General features: G+C 40.6%; 1 protein-coding gene across 3 annotated transcripts in view; it reads right to left on the reverse strand.

Moving 5' to 3' along the window:
- EXTL3 (exostosin like glycosyltransferase 3) overlaps positions 1-12,035 on the reverse strand; it is a 103,928-nt gene extending 91,893 nt beyond the window's left edge. Inside the window, exon 1 of one of the 3 annotated variants that reach the window (XM_043982990.1) lies at positions 11,929-12,035. The gene's annotated coding sequence lies outside the window, so the exon portion shown is untranslated. Of the gene's footprint in view, positions 1-11,709; positions 11,837-11,928 lie in introns of those variants that run through there. The other 2 variants (XM_043982989.1, XM_043982992.1) reach the window with 2 other exon arrangements.
- Between the last annotated feature and the right edge of the window lie 12,371 nt (positions 12,036-24,406).

Here is a 24,406-nt window from a genome sequence, read left to right on the forward strand (position 1 = left end):
ACATATAGCCATATCTGAAAATGTATTTCTCATTCTGTCCTTTTAGTTTATAACCTCTTTTCCAAGAATCAAGACACAAGCTTCATCAGTCTCCTGAAGTAACACTGGCCACTGGCTTAACCAGAATTCTGAAATCTTTCAGAGTTGCTCTGTGGTCATCATGAAAATTGCTCTTAGTTCTGTTTATTTTATTCTGCATCAGTTGATACATGTCTTCCCAAGTTTCTCTGAGTGCTTCATAGGCATGGTTTCTTGTCAGGAAATAATATTCCATTACATCCACATATAAATATGTTCAACTACTCCCCAGTTGATGGGCACTCTCTTTGTTTCCTGCTATTTGCTAATATAAAAAAATGCTACTATAAATATTTTTGTACTGAGTCCTTTCTTTCTGTCTGTGACTCTTTGGTATATTATATTCACCATGTCTTTCCAGGCTTACTCTACATTAATTCCCTACCCTCCCAACTCTATGGTCTAGCCAAATTGGCCTCCCTGTTGCCAATCATACATATTCTTCCATCTCCCATCTCTCTGTCCTTTATACCTCGAATGCACTTCTGACTCACCTTACCTTTTAGAATCCCTAGCTTTCTTCACAGTTCACTTACTACATAAGGCCTGATCAGAATAGTAATCTTAAATTAAAAAAAGATTATACTATGTTCAGCACATTTTGCTTACTTAAGACACAGAAGTCTAGAATTATTTCTATTAAAAGGATCAAAAAAAATGTTTCAGTGCTTCAGTTGTTATGTTTATGGCTCCAGGTGGTGCAATGGATAGAGCACTGGCCCTGGAGTTGGGAGGACCTGAATTCAAATCTCTCCTCAGGTACTAGCTGTGTGAAACTGGACAAGTCACTTAACCCCAATAGCCTTAAAACATCTGGGTCCATCTCCAGTTGTCCTGATATTTATCTTGCCCTGGACCCTGATGGCTCTGGAGGAAAGAGTGAGGCTGGTGACTTTGCAAAGCCCTCACTCGATTAAATCCAATTCATTGCAAGTCGATCACCTCCAGATGTCCTCTTCAAAAACAGAGGACAAGGGCAGCTAGGTGGCGCAGTGGATAGAGCACCGGCCCTGGATTTAGGAGGACCTGAGTTCAAATCCGACCTCAGACACTTAACACTTACTAGCTATGTGACCCTGGGCAAATCACTTAACCCCAACTGCCTCACCAAAAAACAAACAAAAACAACAAAGAACAAACAACAACAGCTATAGGCTCAGTGCAATAGTGGTGAGCCTTTAAAGCTTAAGTTCTAAATAGTCAATCCAAGAGAAAGGAAAGACAAAGAGGGATGCTACCCATTAATAGTGATTAAAGGAGAATGAGTACCAGGTTTAGAGAAGCATAGAAATAAAAAGGGAACATGATAGATTTCAAGACTATGTACATCTAGAACCAGGAGAACATTGAGCACAGTAACAGCAACACTGTGTGATGATCAACTGTGACAGACTTAGCTCTTCTCAGCAAGACAATTCCAAAGAACTCATGATGGAAAATGCTCTCCACGCCCAGAAAAAAGAACTGTGGAATCTGAATTCAGATTGAACCATACCGTTTCTACTTTTTTGAAGTTTTTTCCTTTTGTTCTGATTCTTGACTAATGCAGAAATATGTTTAATGTGATCATACATATATAACCTATATCAGATTGCTTTCTGTCTTGGGGAGGGGGAAGGGAACAGAGGGAGGGAGAAAATTTTGGAACTCAAAGTCTTATAAAAACAAATCTTGAAAACTATCTTTACATGTAACTGGAAAATAATAAAATACTTTTATGACTAAAAAAAAAAGACTGTGCACATCTGAGAATGCCACAAGATAAAGGAAAATGCAGACACCATAGATGGAAGGAAAAATAAAAGGGGATTCTGATGATCGTGCTGGCCAAGAAGGTGGGGGGGGGGGGAAGGAGTATTTTATATACAAGCTAAAATAAATACCTATTAATGATAGATAAAGGCTAATTCTCATTTTGATACAGCCAAACAAAAGATAAGCCAATAAGCACATCAGGCACAAGAGAAGATGAAATGCACCCCTCCCTTAGAGACATGAAAAAATATGGTTGTGGAATGCTGAATATACTGTCAAGAAAGTCATTCTGGCTGTTATTTGACTTAATTGTTTTCTTTTGTTACTTAAGGTTTGCTGGATATTGGTGGTATACACAGAAACGAGTGTGGTAAAAATAACTAGCACTTAATAACGATAGTGTTTCCATAGTGCTTTAAGGTTTGCAAAATGCTTTGTAAAGCAGGTTGCTTTACAAATATTATATCATTTTATCCTGACAACTTCTTAGGAGCTAAGGGCTATTATGATCTCCATTTTATAGTTGAGGAAACTGAGACAGCTCAGAGTCACACTTCTAGGAAGTATCTGAGGCTGGATTTGAATTCAAGTCTCTAGGTCCAATGTTTTAGCCACTTTGTCACCTAAACTGCATTGATGATATTTTTAACAATTAGCTTTTAGGAAAGTTAAGCTAGAACACTAAAATTTCACTTTCTGCCACAATATATACTCCAAGGGATTCATGTACTACACTAAATAGCAAGAGCAGTTTAAAAGGGAAAATATTTCTAGAAGGTAAAGGAACAAACCACTGTGACCCCAGGGCTACAAACTTACCCTAAGACCAGGGAATTCTTACAGAGGAATAATTGCTAATATTCAGACTATGACTTTCTAAGAGGGTCTAGTTCCACAGGAACTGTGTGCCTAAAAGTAGTCAAAGCCTCCTGGGGAATTTCTATTCTTAGAAGTGGTGGTAACCCTTAACATCAAGGCAACAACTTACAAGAAGGCTTAGCCTTGAAAAAAACCATGTTCCAACTAGCAGACAAGGCCTCTTAGGGCACATCTATTTTTAGTGGGAAGGAGGGGCAGGAATAACTTCCATTAAAGATATACAACCAAGTGTCTCAGTCCTGAGGGAACTGTGTGCTCAATAGCAGACAGGGACTCCCAGGAAATACGTATACGCCTGATTATATTATGAGAGCATGCTCTCAGGCAAGATGGCAGATTAGAGGATCAGTTTTGTTTTGATTTATTTTCTTGTAGATGACCCAGCAAAAACTGAGCATAATCCTTCAGGGGAAAAATGGATATTTAATGAAATAGAAGACTTTCAAGCATTCCTGATAAAAAGACCAGAGCTGAATAGAAAATTTGACATAAGATTCAAGAAAAGAATAAAAAGGAAAACATGAAAGAGTAATAATAAAACACTCAATGAAATGAAATTTTATATTCCTATCTGGGAAGATGATACATGTAACTCCTAAGAATTTTATCATTATTAGAGCAGTTAAAAGGAGTTTATTTAGATAAAGGGTACAGGTCAATTATATTGGGATGATCTCCAAAAAAAATGGAGAAAGAGGGATGCACTGGGAGAAGGGGGAAGGGAGAGGTAGAATAGGGAAATTTTTCTCACATAAAAGAGATATTCAAGGAAGAGCTTTTACAGTGGAGGAGGAAGTGAAAGGGGTGGCAAACAATGCTTGAACCTCACTCTCAACAGACTTGGGATGAATATATATATACACACACAAACTCACTCAGTTGAGTCTATAGACACCTAACTTACCCAACAGGGAGATAGGAAGGGAAGGGGATAAGAGAAATTGGGAGTGGGGGAAGATTATAAAGGAGAGGGTGGATGGGGGGGGATGGTCAGAAGCAAGATTGACTATTGAGGGGGCAGCTAGGTGGTACAGTGGATAAAGCATTGACCCTAGATTCAGGAGGGCTTGAGTTCAAATCCAGCCTCAGACACTTGACACTTACTAGCTCTGTGACCTTGGGTAAGTCACTTAACCTTCACTGCCCCACCAAAAAAAAAAAGTCTATTGAGGAGAGACAGGATAAAGAGAGAAGAGGATAAACAGAAGAAAACAGGGTGGAGGGAAATGCACAGTAAGTGATCATAACCATGAATGTGAATGGGATGAGCTAACTCAGAATGGAAGTAGATAGCAGAATATATTGGAAACCAGGATCCAATACCATGCTGTGTACATGAGACACACTTGGGCCAGAAAGACACACAGAGTTGAAATGAAGGGCTAGGAGGAGCAGCTAGGTGGTGCAGTGGATAAAGCACCAGTCCTGGATTCAGGAGGACCTGAGTTCAAATCTTGCCTTAGACACTTGACACTTACTAGCTGTGTGATCCTGGGCAAGTCACTTAACCCTTATTGCCCAAAAAACAAACAAACAAAAAGAAATGAAGGACTAGAGCAGAGTCTATTATGCTTAAGCTAAAGTGAAGAAGGCAGCAGGGGTAGCAATCATGATCTCAGACAAAACAAAAGCAAAAATAGACCTAACTGAAAGAGATAATAAGGGAAACTACATTTGCTAAAAGGTACCATGGAAAATGAAGTAATATCAAAAAATTTTACAGCAAGTTTCTCTGATAAAGGTCTCATTTCTCAAATATATATGGAACTTAAATCAACTTTATAAAAATAAGAGCCATTCCCCGATTGATAAATAAATGGTCAAAGGATATAAAGAAGCAGTTTTCAGAAAAAAAAAACCAAAGCTATATTTGTCATTTTTTAAATGCCCTAAATCACTACTGATTAGAGAAAGGCAAATTAAAACAACTCTGAGGTACCACTTCACACCTATTAGAAATGACAAATGCTAGAGGGGACTAGGGAAAGTAGGTACATTATTGAATTGATGGTAGAGTAGTAAACTGGGCCAACCATTCTAGAGAACAATCTAGAACTATGCCCAAAGGGCTCTAAAACTGTGCATACCTTTGATCCAGGTCTGAACCCCAAAAAGATCAAAGAAGGAAAAGGACCTATATGTACAAAAGTATTTGTTGTGACAAAGAATAAGAAATTGAGAGGATATACATCAATTGGAGAATGGCTGAACAAGTTATGGAATATGATTGTAATGGTGTACTACTGTGCTGTGGGAAATGACAAGGGGGTGGTTTCAGAAAAACATGGCAAGACCTGTATAAACTGATGCAAAGGGAAGTGAGAAGAACTGGGGGAAGAAAAAAGAAATGAGAAGAACTGGGAGATCAACGTTGTAATGATGATCAACTGTGAAAGACTTGCTACTGCGGTGCATACAATGATCCAAAACAATTCCAGAGGATTAATGATGAAAAATGCTATCCACCTCCAGAAAGAATACTGATGGACTCTAGTGCAAACTTAAGTATAATTTTCTCACTTTATTTTTCTTGCTTTTTTTTTTTGCAATATGGATAACATGGAAATGTTCTGCATGATTTCACATTTTCACATGTCTAATTGATATATTATTTGCCTTCTCAGTGGGTGGGGAGAGGTGGGAGGGAGAAAATTTGGAATTCAAAATTTAAATAGAAAAAATGTTAAAAATAAATAATTTTGTTTAAAAAAAGAGCGTGTGCTCTCTCATCATCCAATGGTATTATCCTTCAATTATCCAGATAATCTCATTAATTGATATACATGATTTCCTTTTTAATGTTTAAAAAATAAGGTATTACCTGGTTTACAAAGCTACTCATTAAGGCACATATGCTTACTCATATGTCCCAGTGTCTAACCCCTAACCCTGATAGGCATATAGATGGTACTCAATAAATATTCAAATTTAAATTCACAGATTGCTCCAAATTGAACATCTCTCAGAAGACAGCCACTACTGAATTCACTATTATTCCCAATCCAAATTTATAGTTGTAAGCTACTAAACCTCTCTCTATAGTACACCATTAATTGCCACAATACTACTATGCTACCAGAGTTCTGACCTATTCCCCCAAATCATGGGATAAATATGGGAAGTTCTGGTAATATTATAGGCTTGCAAGTCTAAATGGGAACATTAGGAACCATGAGCATCCTATTTTGAGCATATTCTGTCCTCAAAAACAGTTCAGGATTGAGTACCATGAATGCCCATTTAGGCAGCTTGGTCCCAATAAGCCTTTCCAGTTACTACTGACCTATATGCAGGCTACTGGGCACCAGATTATTACATTACCCCTGAACATACATAGGCACACACTCAAAGAAGAAAACAAATATATTTGTGCCTTGGCAAACTATAATGGATACATGCCCAAGTGTATTAGCAAAGGAAATGAGTAGATAAATGAATATTTTTTAAAAATCATATATTAAGCTATACTTGCCAAGCACAGTAGATGATAATAATTGAAGTAAAAAAGTAAAAAATAATCCATAAAGAAGCAACTAGAAGTTAATGATTAATAAATATTATTGACCTGTTTACAAAGTACCAATCACAGTTAAGGAGAAAAACATACAAAAGATAGGGCATTTGGGTTTGAACTGATAGTTCCAAGGTTACACACCACAGAAGATGGAAAATGGCTTACATGGCTTAGAGAAAAGAGAGACAGAGCCTACAGTCCTAACATAACCCCCCTAGAATATTCTTCAGCTATGCTTTAGCAAAGCATCTTGCTACATTAGAAATCTGCTCCATTTTACACTATAATACAAATCTCCAGGAAGAGAGAACAAAATAGAACAGAGCTGTCCCCTAACACATACTAGCCTCTGTTCTTATTTAAGAGATTAAAATGGCCATGGGGTTGAGAGGGGGAATTCTTTTTCTCCTCAATCTACTACTACCACCAAAGATATTTTGGGATAACAGGGGAAAAGTGTAAAAGAATGGCCCATCTGGAAATGGACAAAGGTCTATCCTTCCTGAATCCGCATACTCTCCTGGGCCCAGCTAGTTCTATTCACTGTATACTGTGAAGCCAGACCTATTCCACTACGAATAAATATCACATCCATCCATTAACACATCTGTGTATAATTACTGAAGGCTAGGAAAATCAGAGATAAGGTTGTAGATTGTCAAAGGAACTTTTACTAGTAAACTAAAAAAAACCACATAAACACACACAAAAAAGCCAGGCAGTCCTGAATTTCTGTCACCTTTCAAATATTCGTTTACAAGAGGAAAAGTACCTTTTCATATACTTGGTAATGAAGTTCCCAGGGTAGTTCACAAAAGTTTATTCAACACCTACAATGACAGGATCTTTGTTCAGAAGGGGTCATTGTGTCGATGCAGGAATCCTTTCTACAATACTAACAAGAAAATGGTCATCCTACCATACCTTGAGTTTCTCTAAAGACAGGGAACTTTTACTACTGTCCTGAAGATATCCTATTTTGGAACAGTTATAGCTGCTAAGTAGTTGTCATTGATTTTTTTTCTACACAGAATTGAAATCTGCCTCTCTGGACTTGCACCTATCAGTTCCAGCTTTGTCCTCTATGGAAAAATAAGACAAAGGTAATCCCTCTACCTCTTCCTCAGGATAGCCTCTCAATATTTGAAGACAGCTTCTTCAGACAAACCACCCCCTTCAAATAATCCTAATAGGGCATGGTTTCACTTCCCTTTACAACCCTGGTCCATCATCCTCAACCCTCTAGACACAGAGGTGATGGGTAGAAGGAACAGAAAGAGACACACATTTTTGGACATGCCAACTTTATAGATTCATTTTGAGGGACTATGCTTATTTGTTTACAAGGGTTTTTCCTTTTTTTTTTTTGGTCCCATTTTTAAGTGTGTGTGGGGGCAATAGTGATGCTTAAAAAAAGAGAGGACCTCGGAACATTTTTTAAAAATGCATAGCAGAGAACAGAGGGAATACAAAAGAAAGCACAAACAAGCAAGGCAGTTTTGAAAGCATGTGTATACACACATACTTTTTAAAAACTGAACAGTAAGAAATGGAGACACAGAGTTTCATACAGAATCTTTTTGTGTGTGTGTTCTGCTCTAGGTATACAAATGTTCTTTTCTTAGTGTTTAAGTTCAGAATTAAAAAGTGCTTTGCCAGGGGCGGCTAGGTGGCAAAGTGGATAAAGCACCAGCCCTGGAGTCAGGAGGACCTGAGTTCAAATCTGGCCTCAGACACTTAACACTTACTAGCTGTGTGACCCTGGGCAAGTCACTTAACCCCAATTGCCTCTCTCACACACACACACACACACACACACACACACACACACACACACACACACAAGTGCTTTGCCTCCCCTTTTTCCTCCCTTCCCCCACAAAACCCTATCCTGCTGGAAGGGTTTTTAGTTTGGTGCAGTAGAGCGATGGATTGGAAGTCAAAGGACCTCAGTTTAAATCACAGCTCTGCCTCTCTGTTTGTGACTTTGAGCAGGTCACTTCTCTCTGGGCTTTAGTTCTGTCCTCTGTAAATGACAGAAATGATCTAGATGTCTTCTAAGGTACCTTGCAGCTCTAAATCCCCAATCCTATGATCCTCTGGACTTGTTCAGGCTGGTCAATATCTTGCTTAAAATGTGGCTCTCAGGGGGCAGCTAGAGGGCGCAGTGGATAGAGCACCGGCCCTGGAGTCAGGAGTACCTGAGTTCAAATCCAGTCTCAGACACTTAACACTTACTAGCTGTGTGACCCTGGGCAAGTCACTTAACCCCAATTGCCTCACTAAAAAAAAAAAAAAAATGTGGCTCTCAGACCTAACAGAATATATGAAGACTTTAACCTGACTTATTCTACATACAATGCTTCTATGAATGCAGCCTGAGATCCCATGAGCATCTGGGGATGCTATGTCACACAGTTGTCAGGTCCGTTGTTTTCTAGCCCTAGCTTTCTCATCCTGTTAACTGTGAAGTTGACTATCTCCCTATTAAATTTTATCTGGTTAGATTCTGTCTATTGTTCCAGTCTGTTGAGATCTTTTAGGTTCTTTACAAACAGGAGAATAGCGAAAAGACAAAAATGGTCCTCAAAAACACAAATCAACTTAAAATTTCATGTTGATTGCTTTTCTTTAAAAGAAAACTTACGTGAAAAAATGTCAAACTGTACCAATAATTTTCAGACATGGGCAATGTATAGATTTGTTCTGCTTAACTCTACTCATTCATTACAAAGAAGGATTGAATTGGAGGGGACAATTATTTTTAAAAAAAGGAAAGAGAATTAATAAATATACGGAAAGAAAAAAAATCTTCTAACTGAACTGTGATCTTGAAAGCTAGTATAGTATGATGAAGGCAACATAAGCGGGTGTAGGGTGTAGCAAGAAAAAATAGCACTAGGCTTGCCATGACAAGACCTTGATTCTACTTCTGGCTATTTCACTTACTAGGTGAAGGTGGGCAAGCGATTTAACCCCCTCTGAGCCAATTTCCTTATCTGCAAAACTGACATAACAACTTACATTTTGATAGCACTTTAAGAATTTCAGGGCACTTTACATACATTAGCTCATTGAGACTTAAAATAACAATACTTGCTCTATTCACCCAGTTAGGGTTGAATGAGAAAACTATAAAGCACTTAAAACTATAAAGCATTTAATTTATTAAGAATCTAGTCACCACATATATGCTTCCAACCTCCACAGTAAAGCCCTGGCACATGAAAGGGGTACAGGCTCAGAGAGGAGTGATCAGCAGGCATGTCTACCAACTTGTGACAGTAGGCAAGTCAGTTCACCCCTCCACTCCTAAGCCTCCTCCTCTATAAGAAAAGAGGGCCGGCCTAGGTGATTTCTAAGATCCCTTCCAGCATTAACATCGTATCAATCTCTACTTGAAAAAAGGATTATACTCAACTCTCTAAGAATGCTCCTAGATCTCTTTTGATGCCTAACTCAGAATTCTTAATAATGAATTCACCTGTGTGTCTTGCCTATAACTGAAAGTGCCTTGACCAATGCAGAGGGTGCTGGTGCCTGAAGATTCTTCTGTTCTACTGAAGCACAAACCACTGCTGCATTTGGTGTGATTTCGAGGAAAGCTCCCCAGTGAGGCAGCATAATGTAGCAGAAAGTACTAGACTAGGAGTCAAGACAGGGGTTCTAGTCTTAAAACCTTCCAGCTCTCTAACTCTAGGCAAGTCAATTCCCCCTCTGTAGGCCTCAGTTTCCCTATGTATAAACTCGAAAGGAAAGACAAGACCATCTTCAAGGTCCCTTTTAGTTCTAAAGATGACTACAGAAAGGAGCAGTAACTAAACCAATCATTCTCCTCAATCCCTAGTGGCCCCAGGCATCTCAGATTAGAAAACAAGAGGTAGTGGTAAATTTATGCAAAATTTAATTGCTCCAGCAAAAAGTGGAAATGGTCACCATGGACTCCATATACACAAATAAACAGACTGGGGAGCCAAGCCTTTAAAATTACATGGGAAGTAAAGAGGAGGAAAAAAAATAAGACAAAAGGGAAAAAGAACAGCTGAAGAATTTCCCCAAGTAAATCACCCACCTTAAAAAAAAAGGATAAGCTTTTAGGTGTTTCTTCTTTCCCCTGAAGAAGAAAAAGGTAAGCATATCTATCAAGAAGCATCTGAGGACCTCGCAAAATGGGCTCACTATCTCTTGGAATGTTAAAACAAAACAAACCACAGAACCAGGTGAGAGAAGAAACACAATAATTCTAGTTTTCCAATAGCTAAACTCAAACTGGGCCACCAGCGAAAAGGGGGAACATGAGCTGGGAAAGAAAAATACCCCGCATCCATCTGCAGCCCAGTATCCCTGACTGACCTCCAATGGGCAATGGATTTCCAATGTTGGCTGCAATCCTCAGTGGAACAACAGAGAGCCTGACTAAGACCTACACAGTGACCACCAGCCTGCTGCAGCTTCTTTCCAACCACAGTGAGAAGCAATCTCCCCCCCTCCTTCCTCCACCTTCCTTCAAAGTCCCCCGCTAAATCCCATTTTACTACAGGAAGCCTTTCCCGATCTCTCTTAATCCTACTGCCTTCTCTCTGATGATTACTTTCGATTGATCCTGTGTATGGCTTGTTTGCACATTAATTGTTTGCATGTGGTCACCCCCACTAGACTGTGAACTCCTAGAGAGGAGGGACTGCCGTTTTTGTTTTAACCTTTCTTTGTATCCCCAGCGCGCGTCCGGTGCATAGTAGGCGCTTCGCTTACCAAATGTTTATTGAGTGATTACTCCTCCACTCTCCTCCCACACCCTTTCCCAGGAACCGGCCCGTGGCTATAAACACCAGAGCAAGCAGGAGCTCAGCCCCTAGCTATCAGGGAGCAGCCCGGGGACCCCAGGACAGGAAGTGGTGGTAGGAACGATGCCCATCATTCAGTGGAGAGACAAGGTCAGGCTTCCAATGCCCCCGCCTCCCTTAGAAGGAGAAAGAAAGGTGGGAAAGAAGCAGCAGAAATGCAGCAGCTTGAGAGGAGAATGGGTGTCTGAAGGCAGAGCGAGACGGCGGGGCTGAGAAGACACTGCATGCACTGGAAGGAGGCATGGGAGGGCGGTCCAGCGCTGTCCCTTCCCAGCGGGGAGGATGCTGGAGGAACGCGGCTGGATCCGCACGGGGGTGGGGGGCGCTTTCCCGGGCAGCAGCGGCAGCAGCTGGACAGGGCGAGGGCTGCGGGGGGAGGGGGGAACCTTTCGAACGACCCAACTCGGGCTCGGAGGGGTGGGGCGGGGATTGGGAGGCACCGCAGGCCGGTCCACCCCCCCGTGTCCTCCTCGGGCCCGCGAGGCTCGGGAGCAGGCCCGGTCGGAGGAGGCTGCCGGCCCGGGCTCGGCGGCAGCGGCGGCGGCAGCAGCCGCCTTCCCCGCTGGGGCTCCGCGGATCTCGCGCGCCGCTCTCCGCCCCCCCCCCCAGCACAATACATGGTCCCGTCCGCCCCCCTACCTTCGGCGCCCCGAAGTTCGTCACCGCGGACCGAGGGAGGATTCGGGGCCTCCAGCCGGGGCCATTGGCCCATAGCCTCCGGCTCCGGAGAACTCCCGTTCCCGCCGCGCCGCCGCCCGGAGCTCGGAGCTCCGCCGGTTCCCAAGCCCAGGCAAGAGCCGCTGCCGCCTGCGCACAGCTCGGGTTCCCAAAAGCCGGCTCTCACCGCCTCCCGCTTACCTACGTCCCAGGCCGCGCCGGATCCCTCGCTCCCCCTGCCGGCCGCCCGGACGTCGGCCATTTCCGACGGGGGGCGGCGGGATTTGCCGAAGTGCTCTGGGCCGGAAACGGCCGAGCGAGGGGGAGGGAGGCGGCGTTCGGCACTTTCCGGAAAGAGCGGGGTGAGAGACTCGGGTCCTCCGCTCTGCTCTCCAACCGAATGAGCGCTCCTGAAGTGAGGGGCAGGATGCTCCCCGGGGAGCGTGGGAGAAACAGCGCGGGGAGCCAGGTGATTCAATGGTTAGCGCAGGACCTGAGTCAGAAAGGCCTAATCATACACTTCCTAGCTGTGTGACCCAATAGATTGTGAGTTCCCAGAGAACAGGGACTGTCTGACTTTTTGTATCCTCAGAGCCTTAGCACAGTGCCTGGTACATAGTAGTCACTTAATAAATGTTTATTGAGTTGAATTGAATTGAGACTGGCCCAAGTTATGTAACATTGCGCCTCAGTTTCCAATTTGTAAAAGAAGAATGAACTCAGTAATTTCCTTCGAGTTCTAAAACTGAGTTCCTATGATGCTATGGGGCTTAGAGTAATGATAATGGGAAAAAAAAATATGACTTCATAGACTCACTAGTTGTGTGACTAAACAAGTCACTTAACACTATGCTTCAGTTTCCTCATTTGTAAGAGGAGGTTGGTTGACTTCCAACGACCCTTTGAGTTCCAGATCTGAATACCTATAATGCTGTGTATGCCATGGAGTCAAAAAAGACCCCTGTTCAAATTTGACTTCATACACTAATTAGCTGGGTGAAACCGGAAAAGTCATTTAACTTCTCTGTGCCTCTGTTTCTTCATCTGTAATAAGGTTATAAGGATAAAAGGAGATAATATTTGTAAAGTCCTTTGTAAAATCTTAAAGTGTTATGTGGATGCTAGCTATTGTTATTCCCAAAGGGGGAGAAGGCTTAGCTTGGAAACTGAGGCAGAGGGGAACCGAAGGCAACAAGACATAAGTGGACAGAGTGCTGTCCTAGGATTTCAGACGACTTTCATTCAAATCCCATTTCTGACACTAACTGACTGGGGACAAGCCACTTAACCTTCTGTGCCTCGGTTTCCTCATCTGTAAAAAAGGAGGGGGTTGAACTCAGTGTTCTCCAAGGACTCTCCCCAATTCTAAATCTATACTCCTATATTGCTATGACTTGGGAGTCAAGAAAACCTGGGTTCAATTCCTGTAGTGTGATCCTTGACAAGCCTCAAAAAGTACTTTATGGAGAGTTCAGTTCTCCTAAGGAGCAGATGGAAGAAGGATCAAAGAGACCTCTATTTAGTTGCACACACCATCTTCAAAAATACCCCCCAAATGGCAGGAAGAGGTCAAGGATGGGAACCTCTAAGAAGAGAGCCTCCTCCGCAAAGATGAAGCTATTCTTTGCTAAAAATAAAGCTTGTTGGGATAAAATGCCATTCTAACTATGGGGGTCAGAATCACTGTGATGACTTGAGTTTTCAGACATTTAAAATCTGATTGCCTTTTGTAAATGAACAGCTTTAGTGTTTCTGACTAAGTTTCCAAATGTCAGAAAAACAATGGGGAAATCAATCAAAATGAAACAGCTGTAGACAAACTAGCCCAACAGAGGGAAAAGGATACAGTTTTTTTGACAGTGAAATAATTCAGCACACCTCCAACCCCAGAAGTGACGCATATGTACTTCATTCTTGCCTCCACTCCTGGAAAAGGGGAGAAAAGGCTGGGTCTGCAAAGCCTTTAATGTCCTGGTTACTCTACTGTCAGAAGTCAGACCTTTGTTTAGGATATCTTTAAAATCTACAACAAACAAGTAAATTAGGATTTAAATTGGACCAAAAGTGAGACTAACAGATACAAAACACACACACACACACACACACACACACACACACACACACACACAGAAAATACTCAAAGGATCGGACTTAGTGTTTCCTAAATACTATAGTGTTTTAGTGTATCAAAACAACACCAATAAAGCATAAGAGCCTTACTAGATCCCAGAATCTTTGATTTTGAGCTGGAAAGGACCATGAAGAGACCATGAAGTCCATCCTGCTTCATTTTTTTTTTAATTTTTTTTTTTTAGTGAGGCAATTGGGGTTAAGTGACTTGCCCAGGGTCACACAGCTAGTAAGTGTTAAGTGTCTGAGGCCGGATTTGAACTCAGGTCCTCCTGACTCCAGGGCTGGTGCTCTATCCACTGCCCAACCTAGCCACCCCCATCCTGCTTCATTTTACAGATGAGGAAACAGGATCAGAGAGATTAAGTGACTTGTCTAGAGGGACACCCAACTAAGTATCGAAGAGGCTGAATTTATACCCAGGTCTTCCTGACTCCAAGGTCATTGCCCTAGCAACTATCCCATGTTAGTATGCTACTTTAGACGGGTTACCATTTCTAAATTAAGCAATGAGAGAAATGATTTTTTCTCTATTATATATAGTAACTTATTACTGAATTAGAACAACAGTTTTCCCTTCTTATATCTCCTCATCCAGAAATCAACTAGTGTGGGAAATCTTGAGCAAAGACTTATCCAAGCTAAGATCTAATCAAAGAAAGTCGAAGAAATTCTTAAGCCTAGGCAAATGGATGGATTCCTGCTCATTGTGCTTACTCTGGAAAAATGTGGATTCTCCCTTTTGTCAGACAGGTGGTATAGAAATTGATAAATCTCTTTGACCAAGATTTGAGTGATTCAAGTCATCTTCCCCAGGACCCTCATTAGAATAAACCCACATATCATTATAATATTCATTTTCTCATTAATTGTTACAATCAGAGTTGATTGCCACTCTTCCAAGAGTATATAATCTTCCAGCCTACCACCATGAGGGGTACCACTGACCTCTTTTCCTAATAAAATGCTAACATTATTAATAAAATGACTAGTTACCCAGAAACGATGTCTCTCCAACTTTTTAAATATCACAACAAGAAGCCCTGCTTAAGTAGAGACAATATTGTTCTTATGTTTATATGTATGTACACTTCAAGCTCATTTGAGCATTCTGGGATGCCCTCTAATGTGTTACGAAGCAAAGAAAACATTGGAGTGGAATAATTCCCTAGGGATGCTCAACTGAATTTAGATCTCAGGATAGTGTTATGGGGAAATTAATGGGGGTTTGGGAATGGGGGTTCTTAGGAATTCCTCTTTAAAGAATTACACTCTTGGGCAGCTAGGTGGCACAGTGGATAGAGCACTGGCCCTGGATTCAGGAGGACCTGAGTTCAAATCCAGCCTCAGACACTTGACACTTACTAGCTGTGTGATCCTGGGCAAGTCACTTAACCCCAATTGCCTCACCAAAAAAATTTAAAAAAGAATTACACTCTCTTGCACACAAATCCAATTAGAATAAAATAATAGTTTATTTAGGGAGCTAGGGAAAGGAAACCAAGAGAGAAATCCTTGGACTTCTCATGGGAAGAAAGCATGGCACAGAGGCATAGTTCTAAGATACCTATCTCCTCAAGCAGGAGACAGGGAAATCCTTTTATAGAGGACTGATGGGGTGATCATCTGACTGTGGAAAGTTCCCTTACTAGGGAAGGACCATCCCCCCCAACCCCCCCACCCCTGGTGGTGGCAGGGGGAAGTTGAGTGAGGGGCAGCTCCTGGATCTCTCAAGCCATCTCTGTCCTCCTCCTGCCACAAAGGCAGCAGCCACACCTAATCTTATCTCCTTGAGGGGTGGGAAGACTGGAGTGAAGGGTGGTAGTCCTGGAGCTAGCTCAGTCCTGTTCTGGTGCCACTTATCTCTTTAGGGGTGTCTGTCCTTTGGTTTAGTTTCTCAAGGAGAAAGTTCTTTGATTTACCCCAGAAAACTCCTGGGGTACGCTAGGCCCATAACAATAGTTGTTGTTCATCCTTCATCTTCTAAGAGGACCAATGATGTCATAAATTGATTTCTTGACTTGTACATGGATTGGATTTAAGAGAGGCAGAGTTGCACAAAATCCTCAGCCCCATTTTGTTTTCCAGAGTTATCAGTCCCATGGCAAGACAAAAGTCACCTTCCTTCTTAGTCCCAGGGTAATAGCATACTGGAAATGAACAGAACTCAAGAGTTTGAAGAAGACTCAGGGCTCTCCAGTCCAACCTGTACCTAAATAGGAATCACTCTATGATGTCCCTTACATATGGTCATCTAGCCTCCACTTGAAAATAGATGTCTAGTGAGTGAGAACCCACAGCTTCCTGAGGAAGCCTGGTCCACTTTTGGACAACTCTAATTGTTAGGAAGTTTTTCCATTCATGAAGCCTAAATTTGCCTCTCCACAGAACTTTCCATTATTGCACCTAGTTCAATTTCCTGGGGCTAAGCAAAAATCAAGTCCTTCCCCACATGACAGCCATTCAAATATTTGAAAATAGTTACGTTCCTTGGGAAAACTTGTCTTCTAGTCTAGAGGATAAACACCCCCCCCCCAACCCCTTCCTCTTATAGCATGTGAAGTCCTCAGCCTTCTTGCTCTCTTCCTGTGAATAATTTCCAGTTTGTAAATGCCTTTCCTAAAATGTGACATAGCATTAAATACAAAAACTCCAGGCATAGTATTGTGAGAATTGGAATGACACTCCCTGCTGGGAGGGACATTGTGAGCTCTGGCCTGAAAAGAAAGCGTGTGACTTGGCATCCACATGTGTTGTGTCAATCAGTGCTACCAACCAATTAGCTTGGAGGGGTGTGTGTGTGTGTGTGTGTGTGTGTGTGTGTGTGTGTGTGTACGGACGACCCTATTTCCTGTTTCCCAGAAGGCTTCTGGGAGAAGGAAGGACAAATGAGGCCTTTTCGGTTCCTGACTTGAGCTTGGTGGGAGGACAGATGCTGGGCTTCCTTAGAGATAGTTAGATGAAGTTTGCTTTTGACCTCTCTCTCTATTCACTAACTTCTTTTTTTTTTTTTTTTTTGGTGAGGCAATTGGGGTTAAGTGACTTGCCCAGAGTCACACAGCTAGTGTTAAATGTCTGAGGCTGGATTCGAACTCAGGTATTCCTGAATCCAGGGCTGGTGCTCTATCCACTGCGCCATCTAGATGCCCCTATTCACTAACTTCTAATGCACTTTAATAAATACTTAAAAGTCTAGACTCTTGCTAAAGCTTCTAATTTAAGGCAACCACTCATTAGATTTTAGACATCATAGCTAGAATTTTAGGCCCTTACAGTATGATCTATTGAATTAAAAGTCTTATACATTCAAGGAACTATGCTGGATGGGTGCTAGGGATACTAAGTCAAAAATGAAACCCTTGCAGAATTTACTTTCTATCATGACAATATAGTAGGCACAAAAATATATCAATACAAGGCAATTTGAGGAAAGAGAAGACTAATAACCTGGGAAATCAGGGAAGTCTTCCCTAAAGGCAGCACCTAAGCTGAGTCTTGAAGGATAAGGATTCAGAGAAGTGTTGAAGGAGTGTATTGTCTGTAAACTATTCTGTAATCACTTTACAAAAGTATTAGACTTGGGGGCTGCTAGGTGGTGAAGTAGATAAAGCCTCAGCCCTGGATTCAGAAGGACCTGAGTTCAAATCTGGCCTCAGATACTTGACACTTTAGCTGTGTGACCTTGGGCAAGTCACTTAAGCCTCATTGTCCCACCTCCCCCCCCCCCAAAAAAAAGTATTAGACTGGAGTGCAGTAGCTTATATGTAATTGCTGGATCTCGTTGGAAGGGACTTTTTTTCATTTCTCTTCCTGAGAGAAAAAAAGTATTCAAAATAAAAAAGAAACAAATTTGGCAAAATATTTTAGTGACAAATATACACACACACATATTTAAATCTGTCCTCTAAAATCTATAAGGAACATAAGTTTTAGTCTTGGAAAGGATCTTAGAGATTATCTGACCCAACTCTCTCATTTTACAGAGGAGGAAACAGATCTCTGAGGAATAAAGTCAGTGCATTCAAATTCCATCTCTGATGCTCACAACCTATGTAATTTTAGGCAAGTCACAACCTCTCTGGACCTCAGTTTCCTAATATGTAAAATAAGGGGGTTGGACTCTGAGATCCCTTCCAACTCTAGGTCTCTGATCTTATGATCCTAGGTCACACAAATTATAAAGAGGAAACTAGCATTTATTAAGTGCCTACTATGTTCCAGGCACTGTGCTATGCACTTCATGATTTTCCATTTGATCTTCAAAACAGCTCTGGAAATTTGGTTCTATTGTTATTTTACAGTTGAGGAAACAGGCAAAAAGCTATTAAATGACTTGCCAAGGGCCAAAAAATTAGTAAGTGACTGAGAACAGACTTGAACTCCGGTCTTTCCTGACTTAAGACCCAGGGCTTTTTATCTAGTGCACTGCCTATCTATCTTTTTTTTTTTTTTTAAGTGAGGCAATTGGGGTTAAGTGACTTGCCCAGGGTCACACAGCTAGTACGTGTTAATAGGCCAGATTTGAACTCAGGTCCTCCTGACTCCAAGACCGGTGCTCTATCCACTGCGCCACCTAGCTGCCCCTGCCTATCTATCTTAAAGACAGAATTTGAACTCAAATTTTCTGACACCAAAAGGTGATAATAGTGTCACTATATTTTGCCCTTCTCTGACCTCATCTGGAGTATTGTGTTCAGTTCTAGGCACTACACTCATAGAACACTGGTAAGCCAGAGAATATTCTAGTCAATCAATCCTGCCATGATCCAGTACTATTGTGGGTTCTGGGGATAAAAATACAAGAAATTAAATAATCCCTGCTCTGAAGGAGCTGGCATGGTACCTAGGGATATATCAATTACATATATAAGTATATACAGAAAAAAACCATAAAGAGAATAAATACAAAATAGCTAAATACAAGGTAGCCTGAGAGGGAAGACAAATGGAAGATGCTGAAGGGCCTTGTCATATCATGATGGGTTCAAGGAACTAGAGAACCAAAGACCCAGGGACATATGGGAGCTGTCTTCAAGTATTTGAAGGGCTTTCATCTGCTAGTCAATCAAAGTTAACAAGCATTTAGCAAACACCTGGTCTGTGCCAGGCATTGTCCTAAGTACCGGGAAAAGTACAAAGAAAGGTAAAAACAGGCCCTGTCCTCAACAAGCTCACGATGTGATGAGGGGAAGAGAAGACTTGCAAAAAACTATGGACATATATAGGATAAATTGGAGGGAGATACATTCAGAGTGAAGGCACTAAAATGAAGGAGGCCCAGGAAAGATTTCTTACAAAATATCAGATTTTAGTCAAGACTTGAGGGAAGCCAGTAGGTAGAGGTGAGGAAGAAGAGAATTCAAGGCATGGGGGTTGGCCATTGAAAATGCACACATCTGGAAATGGAGTATCTTGTTGAAGGAATGTACGTTTTTTAATGATAGGGTTGTCTCACTTTTGTATTTGTATCCCTGGCACCTAGGATAGTGTCTGGCTCATAGAAGGTACTTAATAAACATTTCTTGATTAATTGACTTCATCAACTTGAGCATTCCCTCCAAAGATAAAAATTGCAACCCACACATGTCTGCCCATACATATTGCACAACTCTTGTCCATGTGCCACAGGGGTGTTGGTTCAATGTTTATTTTTAGATTGGCAAAGCCAATTAAAAACAACAAAATTTAATGTCAGAACAGTTTAGATGTAGACACGCTATCATATTGTTAGCAGAACGCCATATTTGTGCAATCTTTTCAAAGCAATGAGTTACAAAATTTTTCATCATATCTAACCCACTGATCCTCTTAGGACACAGAGGCCAAAGATGTAGTTTAAAGTTATTTTTAAAAGATTTTATCTGTTTTAAATATTTATTGCTCATCCCTCTCTTACCTTCAATCTCTTTATTCATTGAATTCTTCCCTTCTACCCATCCTAGAAAACTTAGTTTGATCCTCTACTCACCTAAATTATCATTCTATATATCTGCTCTCTTTCAAACTCCCTTCATATTCAAAGATTATCTGTAGTCTTTTCCCTCAACTTCCCCACTACCCATTTTCTTCTCAAAAATTCCCAATCTGATTTAGGACCTCACCACTCAACTGAAATTGATCTCTCTTTTTTTTTTTTTGACAGGGCAGTGGGGGTTAAGTGACTTGCCCAGGGTCACACAGCTAGTAAGTGTCAAGTGTCCAAGGCTGGATTTGAACTCAGGTCCTCCTGAATCCAGGGCTGGTGCACTATTCACTGTGCCACCTAACTGCCCCTACTCACTCTTTATGTTCCAGACAAACTGGTCTTCACTAACTAATCTCTATAGAGTTACTAATGATCACTTAGCTGCTAAATCTAAAGACTTTCCCTCATTCCTAACTCTTCTTGACCTTTTTAGCACCATTTGATACTTTGAACATCTCCTTCCTGGGTTTTGTGATACTGTTAATCTTCCTATTTGTCAGGTTCCCTCCTCAATCCCCTTTGCTGGATCATCATCCATATCCTGATCTCTTTTCATGGATGCTCCCCCAAATTCTGTCCTGGACCCTCTTCCTCTTTTTCTTTACTCTGTTGGTGATCTCAATTCTCATGGATTCAATTATTCCTGTTTACATTTCAGCCCTCATATCTCTACCAAGACTTATTACCATATTCTCAAATACCTGCTCTACAGCTCCACCTATATGTTCCACAGGCATCTCAAATCAACATCCAAAACAGAACTCATTTCCCTCTGTAACGATTGGAATAACGCCACCTGCTGGATACTTACTGTAGAAGAGTTCTGCCCATGAAGGGAAGGTCTTTGAGGGCAAGACCAGGAGTCAGGAAGTGACGCGGACTAGTGGGAGGAGGAAGGAAGAGACTGGCGCTGACTCTGGGGCTCTTTCCTCTGGACTCTGGTGGAGAAGGGAGCTAGAAATGTGCTCTCCCTTTAATAGATAGGAATCTAGGCCTTTCTCTCTCTTTACCAAATTCTTATTCTCCTTAATAAATGCTTAAAAATCTAACTCTTGCTAAAGCTTATAATTTATTGGCGACCACTCATTAGATATTTTAGACAGACTAGCTAGAATTTTAACCCTTAACACCTCCAACCACCTACAATCATAACTCTTCTGAATTCCTTATCCCTTCAGTCACAAAGGTTCAAAACTCAGGGTTACCCTCAATTCTTTACTCTTCCTCACACCATATATACAATCAGTTGTCAAGTCTTATCAATCATGCTTCCATAATACCACTCCCATCCCTTCCCCTTCTCTTCACTCACATGACTACCAACATAGTTCAATAGTTCAGTCTTTCACCACCTATTACGTGGGCTATTGTGGCCTCTTAATTGGTCTTCACCTTTCAAGTCTCTTCCCTCTCCAGTCCTCCATACAGCTGCCAACACACAGGTGTTGTCACTCCCCTGCTCAAGAAGGTTCATTGGCTTTTTATCACCTCTAGGATCAAAAACAAACTCTTCGCAGTTAAAGCCCTTCACAGTCTGGCATTCTAGGCTGATTTTATGTTACTCCCACTCATGGACTCTGTTGTCTAGCAAAACTGGCCTGGTTAATGTTCTCCATATACAACTATGGCTATTAAAAGATTTGAAAGATAGAGTTTCTGGATAATATAATCATTTTATTAATAAGACCAGCACATTATTAAAAGGATGGTCATTTGACCATCTCTCTCAGACCAAACACCCTCATGGTGAGGGGCTCACAGTTTATATACCCTTCAAAGAGTAGGTATTCCTGAGGGGTGGCAATCAACTCTGATTAGATAATCCAATAGGAAGTAAGCTGTATTAAAATGAGAGTCTTGGAGTACATGACTTAGATAATTGAAATCTTCATCAAAGAGACATAAATTTCCATATCACTTGTTAAGAGCATCCAAGTTTTCCCAGACCTATCTGAGTAAACACAATGAGCAGAATACAGCCCATTAGTCCAAACTTAGAATATATTTACTGTCGTTGTAGCTCTTAGCCTGGATAAATCTTTAAGAGAGATTTCCCATACTAGTTGGTTTTTTGATGAGGAAGTAGAAAGGGGGGAAAAACCTTGGTCCTAATACAAAAATCAATCGTTAAATATGAGAGAAATATTTATTTCTCACACAACATTCCGTCTCCGATCTCCATGCCATGTCTGAAATAGTCTCCTTCTTCAGCGCCATCTCTTGGAGCCACTATCTCTCCATAAGACTCAGCTCAAGGGTCACTCTCCTACATGAGGCTCTTTCTGTTACTCTCTTCCCCATCCCCTCCAACAAAAAATCACTTTGAATGTGTGTATATGCATTATCCATTTATATATACATGCATACATACATACATATACCTATAAATACACACCAAATATCCAACATGAAGAGATGGCTGGACAAATTGCAATATATGAACATAATGGAGTAGTATCATACCCTGACAGATAGATGACAGATATGAAAAATACAAAGATGGAAAAACATGTAAAGTGATTTGATATGAAGAAAGCAGAATCAGAATATACAGAATATACTGATTACAACTGCCTTTAAAAATCCACACTTTAAAAAATATCCACAATAGCAAAAATGACAAAACAGAAAAACCAAAAGAACATAATTTTTTCTTATTTTGTCAAAGTTAAAGTATACATCTTAAAAATAAATTGAAATAATTTCAAACTTCTGGCCTTACATACAATCATTTTTAAGATTTTGAGTTTTTGTCAATTACTAAGTTTAGAACTTTAATTCTTTTTTTAAAGAAATAGCACTGAAGGGTAAAAAAAAAATTTTTTTTTTGGCCTGGGCATTGAGGGTTAAGTGACTTGCCCGAGGTCATACTGCTAGTAAGTGTCAAGTGTCTGAGGCTGGATTTGAACTCAGGTCCTCCTGAATCCAGGGCTGGTACTTTATCCACTGCTCCACCCAGCTGCCCCCAGGGTAAAAATTTATTAATGTACAGTTAACCCTGTCATGATAAGAAGCACAGTCAGGGATTGCTTTGATGAAAATGATGAATGCATAGAGTATATGGCAGCATATAAATGACAACATGCACGGTAAAGCCTACATCAATGATAAACTGTTAGAAAAAGTTGTTACACCAAAAAGCTGAACATTTGATACAAGCACAATGTTGTGGCATAAAGGACCAATGCTGAATGGAACAAACAACTAACTATAAAAGTTGTAAATTGATGAGTGACGTGGCCCATGGGAGATGGCTTGGTTTAATGGAGAGAAGACTGACTTTGAAATAGGGGAGGCCCAGGTTCAAGTCTTGACTCTAACTCAAAGGTTCTTAACCTGAGGTCAGTGGCCTTTTTTTTTAGTTTGATAACTGCATTTAATTATTATAATTTGTCTCCTTTTCAATGCTACATATTTTAAAATTTAAAAACATTATTATAATAGAATATTATTGTGCTATTAGAAATGATGAACAGGATGATTCAGAAAAACTTAGACTTATATGAACCGATGTAAAGTGAAGTGAGCAGAACCAGGTTAACATTGTATACAATAACAGCAATATTATACAATGAATGAATAACTTTGAATTCTTAGCAATACAATCATCCAAGATAATCTTGAAAGACTTATGCTGAAAAATTCTATCCACCTCCAGGGAAAGAACTGTTGTTGTCTGAATATAGATCGAAGCATACTCTTTTTCACTTCTATCTTTTTTTTTTGGTTTGAGTTTTCTTGCACAAAACAACTAATATCAGATTGCTTATCATCTCTGAGAGGGGAAGGGGGAAGGAGGGAAGGATAGACTTTATAACTTAAAATTTAAATTTTTTTTAAAAAGCAAAATGTTAAAAATTTGTTTTATGTGTAATTAGTGGACAATTTAAAAAATTTTAAAGTCATGAATTAAAGTATTCACATCTCCATGCCTCAAGTAACTGCTTCCTTTCTTCCTTCCTTCCTTCTGATCCCTCTCTCCCTCCCTCCCTCTCTCTCTCTCTGTCTCTTTCTGTCTCTCTGTCTGTCTGTCTGTCTCTTTCTCTCTCATTTACATTCATAATCGAGTAGTTCTAGATGAAGATTAAGTGACTATGTACTGGAATGTTAAACACATTGTGACCTTCTCCTTGTTTAGGATTCTTGTGTTACTTCAAATTGTCCTAGGATAGAGAGATATGTGATGGAGGGGAAGGAGGAAGGGGGAAGGGCATGGTGGTTCAGGACAGGACTGTGCTAGTTTGAACATTTCACTCTCTGAGCTAAATAAGTTAAACCAATGAAACCAATAAAAATTATTTCTGGAAGATTTGTACCTAAAACACAGAGTATAGTATTATTATATTTTTCTCCAACACTATACACATCCTTTGACTATTTATTTATTGGGGAATGACTCAAAACAATATACATTTAAGCTACAAAACTGCCACAGATGTTATATGGGAGAGGCCCAGTTTTAAACTATTTTTTTTTCCTTAGAGGCTTCTTGGAATATATGAATTAATCATACACTAAACCTCTATTACTTCTCTAGCCTAAGATTTTTAAAAAAAGAAATAATGGCAATTTCCCAAATGTTCA

This window comes from Dromiciops gliroides, chromosome 2 (genome assembly GCF_019393635.1).
Source record: "Dromiciops gliroides isolate mDroGli1 chromosome 2, mDroGli1.pri, whole genome shotgun sequence".
NCBI lineage: Eukaryota > Metazoa > Chordata > Mammalia > Microbiotheria > Microbiotheriidae > Dromiciops > Dromiciops gliroides.